The following is a 20,272-nucleotide window of genomic DNA, read 5'->3' as shown; positions in this document are numbered from 1 at the left end:
CTTTGCATTATTGTAGCCATTTTCTGTAGCTTGTCAACTATGCCTCTGTCTATCCCTGTTGTCTCCTCTCCGCACAGGCTATACAAACGCCTCACACCGCGTGGCTGCTGCCTCTCTAACCTGGTGGTCCCTGCACGCACCACCCACGTGGAGTTCCAGGTCTCAGGCATCCTCTGGAACTGCCGTTCTGCTGCCAACAAGGCAGAGTTCATCTCAGCCTATGCTACCCTCCAGTCCCTCGACTTCTTGGCGCTGACGGAAAAATGGATTACCAATGAAAACACTGCTACTCCTACTGCTCTCTCCTCGTCTGACCATGTGTTCTCGCATACCCCGAGAGCATCTGCTCAGCGGGGTGGTGGCACAGGAATCCTCATCTCTCCCAAGTGGACATTCTCTCTTTTTCCCCTAACCCATCTGTCTATCTCCTCATTTGAATTCCATGCTGTCACAGTCACTAGCCCATTCAAGCTTAACATCCTCATCATTTATCGCCCTCCAGGTTCCCTTGGAGAGTTCATCAATGAGCTTGACGCCTTGATAAGTTCCTTTCCTGAGGATGGCTCACCCCTCACAGTTCTGGGTGACTTCAACCTCCCTACGTCTACCTTTGACTCATTTCTCTCTGCCTCCTTCTTTCCACTCCTCTCCTCTTTTGACCTCACCCTCTCACCGTCCCCCCCTACTCACAAGGCAGGCAATACGCTTGACCTCATCTTTACTAGATGCTGTTCTTCTACTAATCTCACTGCAACTCCCCTCCATGTCTCCGACCACTACTTTGTATCCTTTTCTCTCTCGCTCTCCTCCAACACTACTCACTCTGCCCCTACTCAGATGGTAATGCACCATCGCAACCTCGCTCTCTCTCTCCCGCTACTCTCTCCTCTTCCATCCTATCATCTCTTCCCTCTGCTCAATCCTTCTCCCTCCAATCTCCTGATTCTGCCTCCTCAACCCTCCTCTCCTCCCTTTCTGCATCCTTTGACTCTCTATGTCCCCTATCCTCCCGGCCGGCTCGGTCCTCCCCTCCTGCTCCGTGGCTTGATCACTCATTGCGAGCTCACAGAACAGGGCTCCGGGCAGCCGAGCAGAAATGGAGGAAAACTAGACTCCCTGCGGACCTGGCATCTTTTCACTCCCTCCTCTCTACATTTTCTTCATCTGTTTCTGCTGCTAAAACCACTTTCTAACACTCTAAATTCCAAGCATCTGCCTCTAACCCTAGGAATCTCTTTGCCACCTTCTCCTCCCTGCTGAATCCCCCCCCCCTCCCTCCCCCCCCCTCCTCCCTCTCTGTGGATGACTTCGTCAACCATTTTGAAAAGAAGGTTGAAGACATCCGATCCTCATTTGTTAAGTCAAATGACACTGCTGGTCCTGCTCACACTTTTTTTTTATTTTTTTTTATTTCACCTTTATTTAACCAGGTAAGCCAGTTGAGAACAGGTTCTCATTTACAACTGCGACCTGGCCAAGACAAAGCAAAGTAGTGCAACAAAAACAACACAGAGTTACATATGGGGTAAAAAAAAAAACATAAAGTCAGAAATACAACAGAAAATATATATACAGTGTGTGCAAATGTAGCAAGTTATGGAGGTAAGGCAATAAATAGGCTATAGTGCAGAATAATTACAATAGTATTAACACTGGAATGCTAGATGTGCAAGAGATTATGTGCAAATAGAGATACTGGGGTGCAAAAGAGCAAATTAAATAACAATATAGGGATGAGGTAGTTGGGTGGGCTAATTTCAGATGGGCTGTGTACAGGTGCAGTGATCGGTAAGGTGCTCTGACAACTGATGCTTAAAGTTATTGAGGGAGATAAGAGTCTCCAGCTTCAGAGATTTTTGCAATTCGTTCCAGTCATTGGCAGCAGAGAACTGGAAGGAATGGCGGCCAAAGGAGGTGTTGGCTTTGGTAATGACCAGTGAGATATACCTGCTGGAGCGCAGACTACGGGTGGGTGCTGCTATGGTGACCAATGAGCTAAGATAAGGCGGGGATTTGCCTAGCAGTGATTTATAGATGGCCTGGAGCCAGTGGGTTTGACGACGAACATGTAGTGAGGACCAGCCAACAAGAGCGTACAGGTCACAGTGGTGGGTAGTGTATGGGGCTTTGGAGACAAAACGGATGGCACTGTGATAGACTACATCCAATTTGCTGAGTAGAGTGTTGGAGGCTATTTTATAAATGACATCGCCGAAGTCAAGGATCGGTAGGATAGTCAGTTTTACGAGGGCATGTTTGGCAGCATGAGTGAAGGAGGCTTTGTTGCGAAATAGGAAGCCGATTCTAGATTTAACTTTGGATTGGAGATTCTTTATGTGAGTCTGGAAGTTGAGTTTACAGTCTAACCAGACACCTAGATATTTGTAGTTGTCCACATACTCTAGGTCAGACCCGTCGAGAGTGGTGATTCTAGTCGGGTGGGCGGGTGCTAGCAGCGTTCGATTGAAAAGCATGCATTTAGTTTTACTAGTGTTTAAGAGCAGTTGAAGGCTACTGAAGGATTGTTGTATGGCATTGAAGCTCGTTTGGAGGTTTGTTAACACAGTGTCCAATGAAGGGCCAGATGTATACAAAATGGTGTCGTCTGCGTAGAGGTGGATCTGAGAGTCACCAGCAGCAAGAGCGACATCATTGATATACACGGAGAAAAGTGTCGGCCCAAGAATTGAACCCTGTGGCACCCCCATAGAGACTGCCATAGGTCCAGACAACAGGCCCTCCGATTTGACACACTGAACTCTATCTGAGAAGTAGTTGGTGAACCAGGCGAGGCAGTCATTTGAGAAACCAAGGCTATTTAGTCTGCCAATAAGAATGCGGTGGTTGACAGAGTCGAAAGCCTTGGCCAGGTCGATGAAGACGGCTGCACAGTACTGTCTATTATCAATCGCGGTTATAATATCGTTTAGGACCTTGAGCGTGGCTGAAGTGCACCCGTGACCAGCTCGGAAACCGGATTGCATAGCGGAGAAGGTACGGTGGTATTCGAAATGGTCGATGATCTGTTTATTAACTTGGCTTTCGAATACTTTCGAAAGGCAGGGCAGGATGGATATAGGTCTGTAGCAGTTTGGATCTAGAGTGTCACCCCCTTTGAAGAGGGGGATGACCGCGGCAGCTTTCCAATCTCTGGGGATCTCAGACGTTATGAAAGAGAGGTTGAACAGACTAGTAATAGGGGTTGCGACAATTTCGGCGGCTAGTTTTAGGAAGAAAGGGTCCAGATTGTCTAGCCCAGCTGATTTGTAGGGGTCCAGATTTTGCAGCGCTTTCAAAACATCAGCTGTCTGAATTTGTGTGAAGGAGAAGCGGGGGGGCATGGGCAAGTTGCAGCAGAGGGTGCAGAGTTGGTGGCCGGGTTAGTGGTAGCCAGATGGAAAGCATGGCCAGCTGTAGCAAAATGCTTGTTGAAATTCTCGATTATTGTAGATTTATCGGTGGAGATAGTGTTTCCTAGCCTCAGTGCAGTGGGCAGCTGGGAGGAAGTGCTCTTATTCTCCATGGACTTTACAGTGTCCCAAAACTTTTTGGAGTTAGTGCTACAGGATGCAAATTTCTGTTTGAAAAAGTTAGCCTTTGCTTTCCTGACTGCTTGTGTATATTGGTTCCTAACTTCCCTGAAAAGTTGCATATCGCGGGGGCTTTTTGATGCTAATGCTGTACGCCACAGGATGTTTTTGTGCTGGTCAAGGGCAGTCAAGTCTGAGGAGAACCAGGGGCTATATCGGTTCTTAGTTCTGTATTTTTTGAATGGGGCATGTTTATTTAAGATTGAGAGGAAATTACTTTTAAGGAACAACCAGGCATCCTCTACTGACGGAATGAGATCTATATCCATCCAGGATACCTGGGCCAAGTCAATTAGGAAGGCCTCCTCGCTAAAGTGTTTTAGGGAGCGTTTGACAGTGATGAGGGGTGGTTGTTTGACCGCGGACCCGTTACGGACGCAGGCAATAAGGCAGTGATCGCTGAGATCCTGGTTGAAGACAGCTGAGGTGTATTTAGAGGGTATGTTAGTCAGGATGATATCTATGAGGGTACCCATGTTTAAGGATTTAGGGTTGTACCTGGTAGGTTCGTTGATAATTTGCGTGAGGTTGAGGGCATCTAGCTTGGATTGTAGGATGGCTGGGGTATTAAGCATATCCCAATTTAGGTCACCAAGCAGTACAAACTCAGAGGATAAATGGGGGGCAATCAATTCACATATGGTGTCCAGGGCACAGCTGGGGGCTGAGGGGGTCTGTAGCAAGCGGCAACAGTGAGAGACTTATTTCTGGAAAGGTGGATTTTTAGAAGTAGAAGCACAAACTGTTTGGGTACAGACCTGGATAGTATGATAGAGCTCTGCAGGCTATCTCTACAGTAGATTGCAACTCCACCCCCTTTGGCAGTTCTATCTAGACGGAAAATGTTATAGTTGGGGATGGAAATTTCAGAATTTTTGGTGGCCTTCCTGAGCCAGGATTCAGACACTGCTAGAACATCAGGGTTGGCAGAGTGTGCTAACGCAGTGAATAACTCAAACTTAGGAAGTAGACTTCTGATATTTATGTGCAAGAAACCAAGACTTTTGCGATTACAGAAGTCAACAAATGATAGCTCCTGGGGAGTAGGAGTGATACTGGGGGGCTACAGGGCCTGGGTTAGCCTCTACATCACCAGAGGAACAGAGGAGGACTAGAATAAGGATACGGCTAAAGGCTTTAAGAACTGGTCTTCTAGTGCGTTGGGTACATAGAATAAAGGGGGGCAGATTTCCGGGTGTTATAGAAAAGATTCAGGGCATTATGTACAGACAAGGATATGGAAGGATATGAGTAAAGTGGAGGTAAACCTAAGCGTTGGGTAACACTGAAAGAGATAGTATCTCTAGAGGCATCAATTGATTCGGTCTCTGAGTGTATGGGTGGAGGGACAAAGGAGCTAACTAAGGCAGGTTTAGCTAGGCTGGGGGGTCTACAGTGATATAGTACAATTAGAAATAACCGAAACAACAATAAACTAACCATGTTTGGGCTGAGGCTAAACATAAACAGGATGTAGTACCGTAAAAAAGGAACAGTCCAGCAGATATCAGCTGTATAGCTGGGTTATCATAAGGTCCGGTGGTGAAGTGCTAGTGAGTAAGAGGCCACGGCTAGCGTGTGCTACGTCCGTTTTGTTGTAGCCAGCTGGTAGCGAAGAATCCGGAGTTAAAGGTCCAGTGATTCCGGCGGAATCACTGGATGTTCTGGGTCGATAACGCGCAGTGCTGACTGGCCGAATATCCGGTGATCAAAGTCCAGTGATTAAAATTAATCCCGCGGAAAAAAATCAAATGTTCTGGGTGAAACACTGCTAGCTGTGGCTAATAGCAAGTAGCTAGTCCAGTAGCTAGTTCAGTTTAGTGAGTAAGCGTGTGCTAACGGGCCAGGGCTAGCAGATGGATGGAATCTTCGTGGTTACGTCGTAACCACATCAGACGATTTCGTCGGCAGACCAGTCGTGTAGGATCGGCGGGGCTCCGTGTCAATACTATGTGGTCCCGTCCGGTTGATAGAGAGGTAGATAGCCGGGAGATGGGCCTAGCTCAGGTTGATTAGCCAGACCACAGCGTCCGTTTTGTTGTAGCCAGCTGGAAGCGATGAATCCGGAGTTAAAGTTCCAGTGAATCAGTGATTCCGCGGAAAAACTGATATGTTCTGGGTCGATAACGCGCTGTGCAGACTGGCCGAATATCCGGTGATCAATGTCCAGTGATTAAAATTAATCCCGCGGAAAAAAAATCCAATGTTCTGGGTGAAAACACCGCTAGCTGTGGCTAATAGCAAAAAGCAAGTAGCTAGTTAGCTGGCTAGCTAGTTTCAACTGGAGATTCTAGATTCTAGATAAAGGTAAGTCAATAATAGAATCCGTTCCACATTGAGTGAGGCGGGTTGCAGGAAAGTATATCTTGTAGAAGGATGAAAAGTCTGATAGGGAAATATGTACGAAAAATTTACGAAAATAGGGTATTTACAGGCTATTTACAGACAGACGATAAAAACACAACTGCACTACTTCGCCATCTTGGAGTAATCCTACCCTATGCTTTTACTTCTTTTTCCCCTCTCTCTCCAGATAAAATCTTGCGACTTGTGACGGCCGGCCGCCCAACAACCTGCCCGCTTGACCCTATCCCCTCCTCTCTTCTCTAGACCATCTCCGGTGACCTTCTCCCTTACCTCACCTCGCTCATCAACTAATCCTTGACCGCTGGCTATGTCTCTTCCGTCTTCAAGAGAGCAAGAGTTGCACCCCTTCTCAAAAAAACAACACTCGATCCCTCTGATGTCAACAACTACAGACCAGTATCCCTTCTTTCTTTTCTCTCCAAAACGCTTGAGCGTGCCGTCTTTAGCCAACTCTCTTGCTATCTCTCTCAGAATTACCTTCTTGATCCAAACCAGTCAGGTTTCAAGACTGGTCATTCAACTGAGACTGCTCTTCTCTGTGTCACGAGGCTCTCCGCACTGCTAAAGCTAACTCTCTCTCCTCTGCTCTTATCCTTCTAGACCTGTCTGCTGCCTTTGATACTGTGAACCATCAGATCCTCCTCTCCACCCTCTCCGAGCTGGGCATCTCCGGCGCGGCTCACTCTTGGATTGCGTCCTACCTGACCTGTCGCTCCTACCAAGTGGCGTGGCGAGAATCTGTCTCCACACCACGTGCTCTCACCACTGGTGTCCCCCAGGGCTCAGTTCTAGGCCCTCTCCTATTCTCGCTATACACCAAGTCACTTGGCTCTGTCATATCCACATATGGCCTCTCCTATCATTGCTACGCAGACGACACACAACTAATCTTCTCCTTTCCCCCTTCTGATAACCAGGTGGCGAATCGCATCTCTGCATGTCTGGCAGACATATCAGTGTGGATGACAGATCACCACCTCAAGCTGAACCTCGGCAAGACGGAGCTGCTCTTCCTCCCGGGGAAGGACTAACATCAAGGCGGTGACCCGATCCTGTAGGTTCATGCTCTACAACATTCGGAGAGTACGACCCTGCCTTACACAGGAAGCGGCACAGGTCCTAATCCAGGCACTTGTCAACTCCCGTCTGGATTACTGCAACTCACTGTTGGCTGGGATCCCTGCCTGTGCCATTAAACCCCTACAACTCATCCAGAATGCCACAGCCCGTCTGGTGTTCAACTTTCCCAAGTTCTCTCACGTCACCCCGCTCCTCCGCACATTCCACTGGCTTCCAGTTGAAGCTCGCATCTGCTACAAGACCATGGTGCTTGCCTACGGAGCTGTGAGGGGAACGGCACCTCCATTCCCTCCCGTACCCTGGAAGACACTGGGCCAATTGCGCGCCGCCCCATGGGTCTCCCGGTCGCGGCCGGCTACGACAGATTCTGGATTCGAAACAGGATCTCTAGTGGCACAGCTAGCACTGCGATGCAGTGCCTTAGACCACTGCGCCACTCGGGAAACCTCAGGGATTTCACCATGAGGCCAATGGTGACTTTAAAACAGTTACAGAGTTTAATGGCTGTGATATGAGAAAACTGAGGATGGATCAACAACATTGTAGTTACTCCACAATACTAACCTAAATGACAGAGTGAAAAGAAGGAAGCTTGTACAGAATAAACATGCATCCTGTTTGCAATAAGGCACTAAAATAAAACTGCAAAAAATGTGGCAAAGAAATGAACATCATGTCCTGAATACAAAGCATTATGTTTGGGGCAAATCCAACGCAACACATCACTGAGTACCACTCTTCTTATTTTCAAGCATGGTGGTGGTTGCATCATGTTATGGGTATGCTTGTCATCGGCAAGGACTAGGGAGTTTTTGTTTTTTAGGATAAGAAGAAACGGAATAGAGTTAAGCAAAGGCAAAATCCTAAAGGAAAACCTGGTTCAGTTGGCTTTCAAACAGACACTGGGAGACAAATGAACCTTTCAGCAGGACAATAACCTAAAACACAAGGCCAAGTATACACTTTAGTTGCTAACCAAGACGACAGTGAATGTTTGTATGTGGCCTAATTACAGTTTTGGACTTAAATCAGCTTGAAAATCTATGGCGAGACTTGAAAATGGCTGTCTAGCAATGATCAACAACCAACTTGACAGAGCTTGAAGAATTACAAAAATAATAATGTTCAAATATTATCCAGGTGTGCAAAGCTCTTAGAGACTTACCCAGAAAAACTCACAGCTGTAATCGCTGCCAAAGGTGATTCTAACATTGCCTCGCAAAGGATTCTAATGTATTGACTCAGCTGGTTGAATACTTACCTAATCAATATATACAGTGAGGTATATATTGAGTGATCCCTTGCTGATTTTGTACGTTTGCCCACTGACAAAGACATGATCAGTCTATAATTTTAATGGTAGGTTTATTTGAACAGTGAGAGACAGAATAACAACAACAAAATGCAGTGGGGTCAAAAATGTTATAAATTGATTTGCATTTTTACGAGGGAAATAAGTATTTGACCCCACTGCAAAACATGTCTTAGTACTTGGTGGCAAAACCCTTGTTGGCAATCACAGAGGTCAGACGTTTCTTGTAGTTGGCCACCAGGTTTGCATACATCTCAGGATGGATTTTGTTCGACTCCTCTTTGCAGATCTTCTCCAAGTCATTAAGGTTTCGAGGCTGACGTTTGGCAACTCGAACCTTCAGCTCCCTCCACATATATTAATGTGCTTCTTCTTGAGCCACTCCTTTGTTGCCTTGGCCGTGTGTTTTGGGTCATTGTCATGTTGGAATACCCATCACGACCCATTTTCAATGCCCTGGCTGAGGGAAGGAGGTTCTCACCCAAGATTTGACGGTACATGGCCCCGTCCATCGTTCCTTTGATGCGGTGAAGTTGTCCTGTCCCCTTAGCAGAAAAACACCCCCAAAGCATAATATTTCCACCTCCATGTTTGACGGTGGGGATGGTGTTCTTGGGGTCATAGGCAGCATTCCTCCTCCTCCAAACACGGTGAGTTGAGTTGATGCCAAAGAGCTCGATTTTGGTCTCATCTGACCACAACACTTTCACCCAGTTCTCCTCTGAATCATTCAGATGTTCATTGGCAAACTTCAGACGGGCCTGTACAGTGGGGAAAAAAAGTATTTAGTCAGCCACCAATTGTGCAAGTTCTCCCACTTAAAAAGATGAGAGAGGCCTGTAATTTTCATCATAGGTACACGTCAACTATGACAGACAAAATGAGGAAAAAAAATCCAGAAAATCACATTGTAGGATTTTTAATTAATTTATTTGCAAATTATGGTGGAAAATAAGTTTTTGGTCAATAACAAAAGTTTCTCAATACTTTGTTATATACCCTTTGTTGGCAATGACACAGGTCAAACGTTTTCTGTAAGTCTTCACAAGGTTTTCACACACTGTTGCTGGTATTTTGGCCCATTCCTCCATGCAGATCTCCTCTAGAGCAGTGATGTTTTGGGGCTGTCGCTGGGCAACACAGACTTTCAACTCCCTCCAAAGATTTTCTATGGGGTTGAGATCTGGAGACTCCAGGACCTTGAAATGCTTCTTACGAAGCCACTCCTTCGTTGCCCGGGCGGTGTGTTTGGGATCATTGTCATGCTGAAAGACCCAGCCACGTTTCATCTTCAATGCCCTTGCTGATGGAAGGAGGTTTTCACTCAAAATCTCACGATACATGGCCCCATTCATTCTTTCCTTTACACGGATCAGCCGTCCTGGTCCCTTTGCAGAAAAACAGCCCCAAAGTATGATGTTTTCACTCCCATGCTTCACAGTAGGTATGGTGTTCTTTGGATGCAACTCAGCATTCTTTGTCCTCCAAACACGACGAGTTGAGTTTTTACCAAAAAGTTATATTTTGGTTTCATCTGACCATATGACATTCTCCCAATCCTCTTCTGGATGCACTCTAGCAAACTTCAGACGGGCCTGGACATGTACTGGCTTAAGCAGGGGGACACGTCTAGCACTGCAGGATTTGAGTCCCTGGTGGCGTAGTGTGTTACTGATGGTAGGCTTTGTTACTTTGGTCCCAGCTCTCTGCAGGTCATTCACTAGGTCCCCTCGTGTGGTTCTGGGATTTTTGCTCACCGTTCTTGTGATCATTTTGACCCCACGGGGTGAGATCTTGCGTGGAGCCCCAGATCGAGGGAGATTATCAGTGGTCTTGTATGTCTTCCATTTCCTAATAATTGCTCCCACAGTTGATTTCTTCAAACCAAGCTGCTTACCTATTGCAGATTCAGTCTTCCCAGCCTGGTGCAGGTCTACAATTTTGTTTCTGGTGTCCTTTGACAGCTCTTTGGTCTTGGCCATAGTGGAGTTTGGAGTGTGACTGTTTGAGGTTGTGGACAGGTGTCTTTTATACTGATAACAAGTTCAAACAGGTGCCATTAATACAGGTAACGAGTGGAGGACAGAGGAGCCTCTTAAAGAAGAAGTTACAGGTCTGTGAGAGCCAGAAATCTTGCTTGTTTGTAGGTGACCAAATACTTATTTTCCACCATAATTTGCAAATAAATTCATAAAAAATCCTACAATGTGATTTTCTGGATTTTCTTTTCTCAATTTGTCTGTCATAGTTGACGTGTACCTATGATGAAAATTACAGGCCTCTCTCATCTTTTTAAGTGGGAGAACTTGCACAATTGGTGGCTGACTAAATACTTTTTTTCCCCACTGTATATGTGTTTCTTGAGCAGGGGGACCTTGCGGCCGCTGCAGGATTTCAGTCCTTCACGACGTAGTGTGTTACCAATTGTTTTCTTGGTGACTATGGTCCCAGCTGCCTTGAGATCATTGACAAGATCCTCCCGTGTAGTTCTGGGCTGATTCCTCACCGTTGTCATGATCATTGCAACTCCACAAGGTAAGATCTTGCATGGAGCCCCAGGCCGAGGGAGATTGACAGGTCTTTTGTGTTTCTTCCATTTGCGAATAATCGCACCAACTGTTGTCACATTCTCACCAAGCTGCTTGGCGATGGTCTTGTAGCCCATTCCAGCCTTCTGTAGGTCTACAATCTTGTCCCTGACATCCTTGGAGAGCTCTTTGGTCTTGGCAATGGTGGAGAGTTTGGAATCTGATTGATTGATTGCTTCTGTGAACAGGTGTCATTTATACAGGTAACAAACTGAGATTAGGAGTACTCCCTTTAAGAGTGTGCTCCTAATCTCAGCTCGTTACCTGTATAAAAGACACCTGGGAGCCAGAAATCTTTCTGATTGAGAGGGGGTCAAATACTTATTTCCCTCATTAAAATGCAAATCAATTTATAACATTTATGACATGCGTTTTTCTGGATTTGTTTGTTGTTATTCTGTCTCTCACTGTTCAAATAAACCTACCATTAAAATTATAATTATTATCAAATTATCATTTCTTTGTCAGTGGGCAAACGTACAAAATCAGCAGGAGATCAAATACTTTTTTCCCTCACTGTATATATTTTTGGTATAATTTTTGGGGGGAATATTTAAAACACAATCTTCTTGCAGTGAAGCCGCTCAACATCTACATCACATTAGTCATCTAACAGACTCCCATCCAGAGCGACCCACAGAAGAAACCAGGGTCAACACCTTGCTCAAGGGCACGTCGAAAGATCTCCCACAAGGTCAAAAAACGGGGACCCGAACCAGTGACCCATCAGCCACCGGCCCAAGCTCCCAACCGCCAGGCCACCAGCCCTCCAAGATCCCCCCCACAGTTCCCCAAGAGCTGCCCCTCAACCATCCGAGAGAAAAATTTAATAATTCCATTCCCCCCAAGACCCCCCCGGCCCCGTCCCCCAATGCACCAACAACCAACAAAATGAACGAAACAGAAAAAAGATGAAGACAAAGGAAAACTGAAAACAACAATGCAAAAAACAAAAGACATCAAGGACAACAAAAATCATAACAGCAAGGCCAACTAAATATGTTTGAGTGCATGTATGGCACTATTTACAAGTGTGTACGTGTGTGTGTCCGTGTATGTGCACGTTTGTGCATTTGAATGAGAGTGTGTGTATATGCATGTGTACAAACACCTGCACGGCATCAGCCTCAGGCAAACAGGCATTAGCTGTAACAACACTGCCCCTCAGTGTCATTCAAACATCCTTTTTGTTATGTTTTATTTTGACTTTTTCTATCCCCCGCCCAGCAACTCCACTCTCACTTGTCTCCAATTCCACATCCCAACCCTCAGCTTCCCTCAGCCCATCCCACCTATCTCTGCTGGCCACCCTCTTCGGATTTCTACGCACCATATATCTTTCAACTATGCTGTGATGTTTAACATACAATTTGAATTTATCTAATCAAATAGAATCCACAGATTGTGAGTTGAAGAGAAATAATTTTACTAAGAGTATTAGTATATTAGTAATTGACTGACCCGGTCTCTCCAGATCTCCCAACAATACTATTTCTAGGGTCAATTTCAGATCAACGTTATGCATTTTCAGCCATTCCTGAACCTGAGACCAGAAAAAGGCTACCTGAGGGCAATACCAAAACAAATGGTCTATTGATTCTGTATCCTCACAGCAAAATCTGCAGAGCTGCGATGTTTGTATGCCCCAAATATTCAACATTTTGTTGGTGGCAAGAATTCTGTACAATAATTTTAGCTGAAAAGCACGAAGTCTTGAATCTTGCGTCGTTTTATATATCAACTCAGACACCCTGTACCATGGAATCGGTACATAAAAAATCTCTTCCCAACTATTTTGCATAAATACAGGTCTTTTATCAACCAGCACATTTGAATTCAGCCATAATATTTGTTCTATCTTTTCAGGGGGAAGAAATTGAAATTGTAGCTAGCTCTGCAATGCTTATTTGAAAAACAGAGATACTTTGAAAAAGGTTTCATTTTCAATGAATCGAAAATGAGACATGGCAATCTGCACAAAGGCAAAAAGGCCATTTTTAAACAATGGATGAGCTTTTCTTAGTTATCTACTTGAGAACCATTTAGGGTTAAAGTAAATATTTTGGATAAGTGAAGCTTTTAGAGAAAGGTTTAGTGCTTTTATATTTAATCATCTCAACCCACCCAGTTCATATTCATTATATAGGCACGCTTTATCTTGTCTGGTTTAGCATCCCGGCTAAAGCGATATATTTTTTGCTCATATGATTTGAAAAACAAATCTCAGGAGTAGGCAGCGCCATAAGTAAGTGAGTAAACTGAGATATTACTGAGTTTAATCAGGGCCATTTTTCCATAAATAGACAGGTATTTACCTCTCCATGGTTGCAGGATCTTGACTATATTTACACGTTTTCTATTGAAATTCATTGTGGAGAGCTCATTTATATATTTTGTGATATGAATACCAAATGTCTACTTCACTGTCAGCCCATTTTATAGGTAAACTGCAGGGTAATGTAAAAGTTGTATTTTTAAAGATCCAATACATCATATTATACACTTATCATAAGTAGGTTTTAGTCCAGAAAGTCCAGGAAAGTTATCTAGATCTTCAATGAGACATTGCAGGGATCTAGCTTGCAGACTTAATATAAAACTTGAGTCATCGGCATACATAGACACATTTGTTTGTCAGCCTTGGATTTCTAATCCTCTAATATTGTTATTTGATCTGATTCTAATAGCTAGCGTTTCGATGGCCATAAAGAATATATATGGTGACAGCGGACGCCCTCGTTTAACTCCTCTTGACAATTCAAATCGCTCTGAGAAGTACCCGCTATTTACTATTTTACACCTGGGTTTGCTATACATTACTTTTACCCATTTTATAAGTGAATCACTGAAATTCTTTGATGTTTCATGTTGTTCTATTATTTCTAGTAATTGTCGTATATTATCTCCAATGTATCGTCCATGTAAAAAACCTGTCTGATCAGGATGAACAATACCTGGTAGAACCTTTTTAATTCTGAGTGCTATGCATTTCGCTAGTATTTTTGCATCATACATTGAAGTGTAAGAGGCCTCCAGTTTTTTAGATAGACTGGATATTTATATTTGCCATCTGGGTCTTGTTTAAATAATAGTGAAATCAGACCATCCTGCTGAGTACCTGACAGACTACCATTTCTATCAATATATATTAGTGTTTATTTTTTTTCCACTTTGACATTACAGAGTATTTTGTGTAGATTGTTGACAAAAAATTACAATTAAATCAATTTAAATCCCACCTTGTAACACAGCAAAATGTGGAAAAAGTCAAGGGGTGTGAATACTTTCTGAAGGCAATGTAGCCGTTTCAGAGTTTTTTATTTTGTGATTCACTGAATATTTCTTTCTTTTTATGGTTTGAGTGATATCATTTCCTCAGAATGATTGCAAAATCATCTATGGCATTTTTTTATTAGCAATGCTAATAAATAATTATCTTACCGTGATTTAGATAGGCCAGGTGCTAGGCTCCTCTCTCTAATGATTGTCTTCATTGTATCACTGTAGTTACCAATGAATATTGTCATGACTTCCTCCGAAGCTGCCTCCCCTTCTTGTTCGGGCAGGCTTCGGCGTTCGTCGTCACCGGCCTTCTAGCCACTGCCGCTCCATATCTCATCATTCCATTTGTCTTATCTTGTCAATTACACACACCTGGTTCTTATTCCCCTCATTAGTACGTGTTTAAGTGTTCCCTCTGCCCCCTTGTTCTTGTGGGTGATTGTTCATTGTGAGGATTAGTAGCTCGGTTGAGCTCAGTATTTTGTATTGCCGGGGTATTTTCCCTGTGTGCATGTTTGTTACTGTGATTTACCCTTCTGCGCCTGACTCCTTCAAATCACGCATCACAAATATAGGGTGGGCAAACCAGCCAATATAGAATTGCAACAGGAGAAAGGAAACAGCATTTACTGAATAAGAACATATGCTTAACTGCTGGGAAACTGCAGAAAACGAATGTTGTCACTCTTCATGTAACTCTTTAGTATGCCGTATGGACCATTAATGAGACCTTTTGTGTACTGTGCCAAATATTATGGGAAATGTGGTTTAAGCCAAATACAACTTTGTTAAGTCTGAAGTGAAGAGGTAGTACCTGGGGCGGCAGCTCCATAGCCTTGGCCAATATTAGCTACATTGTAAGGCTCATTGATGGTGATCCAGAACTTCACTTTGTCTCCAAGGCGAATGAAGATGAAATCAGCGTATTCTCTGAATTGGTCAACGATGCTGTTGTTCTCCCAGCCCCCCACATCCTGCAGAGCCTAATGATGTCCCAGTGGTAGAGGGTAATCTGTAGAGAAGAACAGGGGACAACATTCATGAAGAGCGGAATGTATTATTTACCTCAGAGGGAGCTGTTTTTACATGAGCATCATGGCCGCCAAACTCACGAGGCTGGATGTTGGCAGCGAGCAGTGCCTCAACCAGTCTATGATAGTAGTTGAGGCCGGTCTCGTTAATGTTTTTGGTAGTGCCATCAGGGAACACCCTGGACCAGGATATGGAGAAGCGGTAGTGGGTCACCTTCAGCCTCAGCATAGCCACATCCTCCTCAACATTATTATTACTGTCACAGGTGATATCTCCTGTGTCATCATTGTGTACTCTAAGAGGAGTGTTGGCAAACTTATCGCAGATAAGGCCCTTTCCATCTGTTTCCAGCCCCCCTCAATCTGGACACAAGATATAAAATGATAAGTTAAACATATTGTGGTACTTTTACTGGCACTTGACTTCTCAGAAATTATTTCAGTGAGCCATCACCAGGTAAAAGGCTGTTGTTGTGCTCCAGATGAAGTCTTTACAGAAGTTTCCATAAATGGATGTACCATCCTCTGATTGAGGAAAACCATTGTCCCTCATGACGTGATAGTAGTAGTGGGCTGAACGTTTGGGTGTCCTTGGTCGGCTTGGGTGAGTCAAGTCCACATGGTGGAGACCAAAGCCCACTGTGTACCCATTGAGCCACTCAAAAGAGTCCATAAGAGATTAGGCACTGTAACCCCGCACCTACACACCATCAAGGTCATGGGCTAAGGGGACATGAGAGAGCATTCACTTTTGGAAGATTACATTTTTTACAGCAAATGTTGGAAGTTCCCAGCAAAGCAAGTGGCATTCGCTTGTCCCTTGGTATTCTGCTCATACTTGTAGGGAAATAAATAATTAGATCTTACCTTTCAGAACCTCATCAATGTAAGACCACATCCACCATGGTCTTTGGAGCAGTAGCTATTCCATTATTTGTGACATAAATCTCTGGATCTCCATACTCCTCCTTGATCCAATTGAGGAGCCTCTGTAAGTCCCATGCTGATGGCAGAAGTGGAGGAATCACCCTCCTCTTCCTCTCCATCGTCCCGGTCATCATCATAGTACTGAGAACTAAGCCTGTCAGTCACTTGACGTACCACCTTTGTGGTATAGGCGTTTATACAGAAGACATTAGCAGTACCCCTGATGTTGGCCTTCTCACTATTGGTGAATGAGGGGAGCCTTGATCCTCACTCTTGTTGCCTACTTGCCATTTCATGGCATCGCGGTAATCGCCGGTTTTGAAGATGGGGTGAGTGAACCAGCCCATCTGAAACTGTAGGGCACGGTCTGCAGCCATTACTTCCCGGGGGTTGTTGACATCTTTGGGCTAGGCCAAGTCTGCATTGAGGGTGATTGAGACCAGACCTCCCTGGGATTTGCGATACTTCTTGTCATAGGTGTGATAGACCTTAGCATGTGCCTTCAGAAGGGTATGAGCTACTCTGTACAGTGCATCCCCAGGCTTCCTAATGTTTGATGGGATCTGCCCAAGACCGTATCCTGACCACACAATTGTATAGAGCTGGTTGAAGGTCAACCAAAACTTTACTCGGTCCTCAAAGGTGGAAAAGCAGAAGTCGCAGAAGTCATTGAAGATGTCAACCATCAGGATGTTTTCCCAGCCATCGGTAAGCCTTACCTCTCAGAGCCCTAAGCATATACAGGTCTTCCTTTAGCTATTGGTAACTGTCACAGGCTGTCAGCATTGGCGTCTCCGGTAATACTGGCAGGCTTCTGGGTAAAGGTGTCCCATACACTTGCACCCTTCCCATCGACATTCCAGCCATCTTCTATCTAATAGGCTGAAGATGCCACTCCCCAATGGAATCACTTTGGAAATAGACTGTAGTGGTAGAGCTTTCTCTGGAAATTCGACTGACTAGATAATTTCTCCCATACAACCTTAGATTTGGATGAGGTGCAACTGGACGCTGCACTTGACACATTTATGAAATTGCTTATTCCAGTTACTAATAAGCATGCACCCATTAAGAAAATGACTGTAAAAACTGTTAAATCCCTTTGGATAGATGAGGAATTAAAAAATTGTATGGTTGAGAGGGATGGGGCAAAAGGAATGGCAAATAAGTCTGGCAGCCCAATCAATTGGCAAACGTACTGCAAATTAAGAAACCGTGTGACTAAACTAAATAAAAATAAAACTATACTATGAAACAAAAATAAATGATATGAAGAATGATAGTAAAAATCTTTGGAGCACCTTAAATGACATTTTGGGGAAAAAGGCAAACTCTGCTCCATCATTCATCGAATCAGATGGCTCATTCATCACAAAACCCACTGATATTGCCAACTACTTGAATTACTTTTTCATTGGCAACATAAGCAAATTTAGGCATGACATGGCAGCAACAAATGCTGACACTACATATGCAAGTATATCTGACCAAATTATGAAAGACAAGCGTTGTACTTTTGAATTCGGTAATATTAGTGTGGAAAAGGTGACAAAAATTATTATTGTCTATCAACAATGACAAGCCACCAGGATCTGACAATCTAGATGGAAAATTACTGAGGATAATAGCGGACGATATTGCCACTCCTATTAGAAAGTGTGTGCCCTCAGGCCTGGAGGGAAGCAAAAGTCATTCCGCTACCCAAAAATAGTAAAGCCCCCTTTACTGGCTCAAATAGCCGACCAATGAGCCTGTTACCAACCCTTAGTAAACTTCTGGAAAAAATGGTGTTTGACCAGATACGATGCTATTTTACAGTAAACAAATTGACAACAGATTTACAGCACACTTATAGGGAAGGACATTCAACAAGCACAGCACTTACACAAATGACTGATGATTGGCTGAGAGAAACTGATGATAAAAATATTGTGGGTGCTGTTTTGTTGGCTTTGAGTAAAGCCAGTGTGTCTATGTATGCGGATGACTCAACACTATACACGTCAGCAACTGCAATGACTGCTAACATTAATGATATGCATGTAAATCTCTCATGGCTCAAAGTGGAAGAGAGATTGACGTCATCACTACTTGTTTTTGTAAGAAGTGTTGACAAGCTAAATGTACTGAGCTGTCTGTTTAAACTACTAGCACACAGCTCGGACACCCATGCATACCTCACAAGACATGCCACCAGAGGTCTCTTAACATTCCCCAAGTCCAGAACAGACTATGGGAGGCGCAGAGTACTACATAGAGCCATGACTACATGAAACTCTATTCCACATCAGGTAACTGATGCAAGCAGTAGAATCACATTGAAAAAACTGGTAAGAATACACCTTATGGAACAGCGGGGACTGTGAAGAGACACACACAAAGGTACAGACACACGCATAGGCATACATTGTAATGTTGTTGTATGGTGGTATTATACACTGCTCAAAAAAATAAAGGGAACACTTAAACAACACAATGTAACTCCAAGTCAATCACACTTCTGTGAAATCAAACTGTCCACTTAGGAAGCAACACTGATTGACAATACATTTCACATGCTGTTGTGCAAATGGAATAGACAACAGGTGGAAATTATAGGCAATTAGCAAGACACCCCCAATAAAGAAGTGGTTCTGCAGGTGGTGACCACAGACCACTTCTCAGTTCCTATTCTTCCTGGCTGATGTTTTGGTCACTTTTGAATGCTGGCGGTGCTTTCACTCTAGTGGTAGCATGAGACGGAGTCTACAACCCACACAAGTGGCTCAGGTAGTGCAGCTCATCCAGGATGGCACATCAATGCGAGCTGTGGCAAGAAGGTTTGCTGTGTCTGTCAGCGTAGTGTCCAGAGCATGGAGGCGCTACCAGGAGACAGGCCAGTACATCAGGAAACGTGGAGGAGGCCGTAGGAGGGCAACAACCCAGCAGCAGGACCGCTACCTCCGCCTTTGTGCAAGGAGGAGCAGGAGGAGCACTGCCAGAGCCCTGCAAAATGACCTCCAGCAGGCCACAAATGTGCATGTGTCTGCTCAAACGGTCAGAAACAGACTCCATGAGGGTGGTATGAGGGCCCGACGTCCACAGGTGGGGGTTGTGCTTACAGCCCAACACCGTGCAGGACGTTTGGCATTTGCCAGAGAACACCAAGATTGGCAAATTCGCCACTGGCGCCCTGTGCTCGTCACAGATGAAAGCAGGCTCACACTGAGCACATGTGACAGACGTGACAGAGTCTGGAGACGCCCGTGGAGAACGTTCTGCTGCCTGCAACATCCTCCAGCATGACCGGTTTGGCGGTGGGTCAGTCATGGTGTGGGGTGGCATTTCTTTGGGGGGCCGCACAGCCCTCCATGTGCTCGCCAGAGGTAGCCTGACTGCCATTAGGTACCGAGATGAGATCCTCAGACCCCTTGTGAGACCATATGCTGGTGCGGTTGGCCCTGGGTTCCTCCTAATGCAAGACAATGCTAGACCTCATGTGGCTGGAGTGTGTCAGCAGTTCCTGCAAGAGGAAGGCATTGATGCTATGGACTGGCCCGCCCGTTCCCCAGACCTGAATCCAATTGAGCACATCTGGGACATCATGTCTCGCTCCATCCACCAACGCCACGTTGCACCACAGACTGTCCAGGAGTTGGCGGATGCTTTAGTCCAGGTCTGGGAGGAGATCCCTCAGGAGACCATCCGCCACCTCATCAGGAGCATGCCCAGGCGTTGTAGGGAGGTCATACAGGCATGTGGAGGCCACACACACTACTGAGCCTCATTTTGACTTGGTTTAAGGACATTACATCAAAGTTGGGTCAGCCTGTAGTGTGGTTTTCCACTTTAATTTTGAGGGTGACTCCAAATCCAGACCTCCATGGGTTGATAAATTTGATTTCCATTGATAATTTTTGTGTGATTTTGTTGTCAGCACATTCAACTATGTAAAGAAAAAAGTATTTAATAAGATTATTTCATTCAGATCTAGGATGTGTTGTTGAAGTGTTCCTTTAATTTTTTTGAGCAGTGTACATTTTCTATTTTAGATATGTAGTGGTGTAATGTTATATGTACTGTTTTATCTTTTGTTTTGTAGGTAATATAAGTGCT

The 20,272-nt window shown here is 44.6% G+C and overlaps 1 pseudogene; it reads right to left on the bottom strand.

Annotated features, from left to right (window-relative positions):
• Positions 1 to 20,272, bottom strand: part of LOC121548200 — an 85,682-nt pseudogene that overhangs the window by 49,086 nt on the left and 16,324 nt on the right.

Source organism: Coregonus clupeaformis, chromosome 4 (assembly GCF_020615455.1).
Source record: "Coregonus clupeaformis isolate EN_2021a chromosome 4, ASM2061545v1, whole genome shotgun sequence".
Taxonomy (NCBI): domain Eukaryota; kingdom Metazoa; phylum Chordata; class Actinopteri; order Salmoniformes; family Salmonidae; genus Coregonus; species Coregonus clupeaformis.
This window is presented reverse-complemented; position numbering and strand designations above follow the sequence as displayed.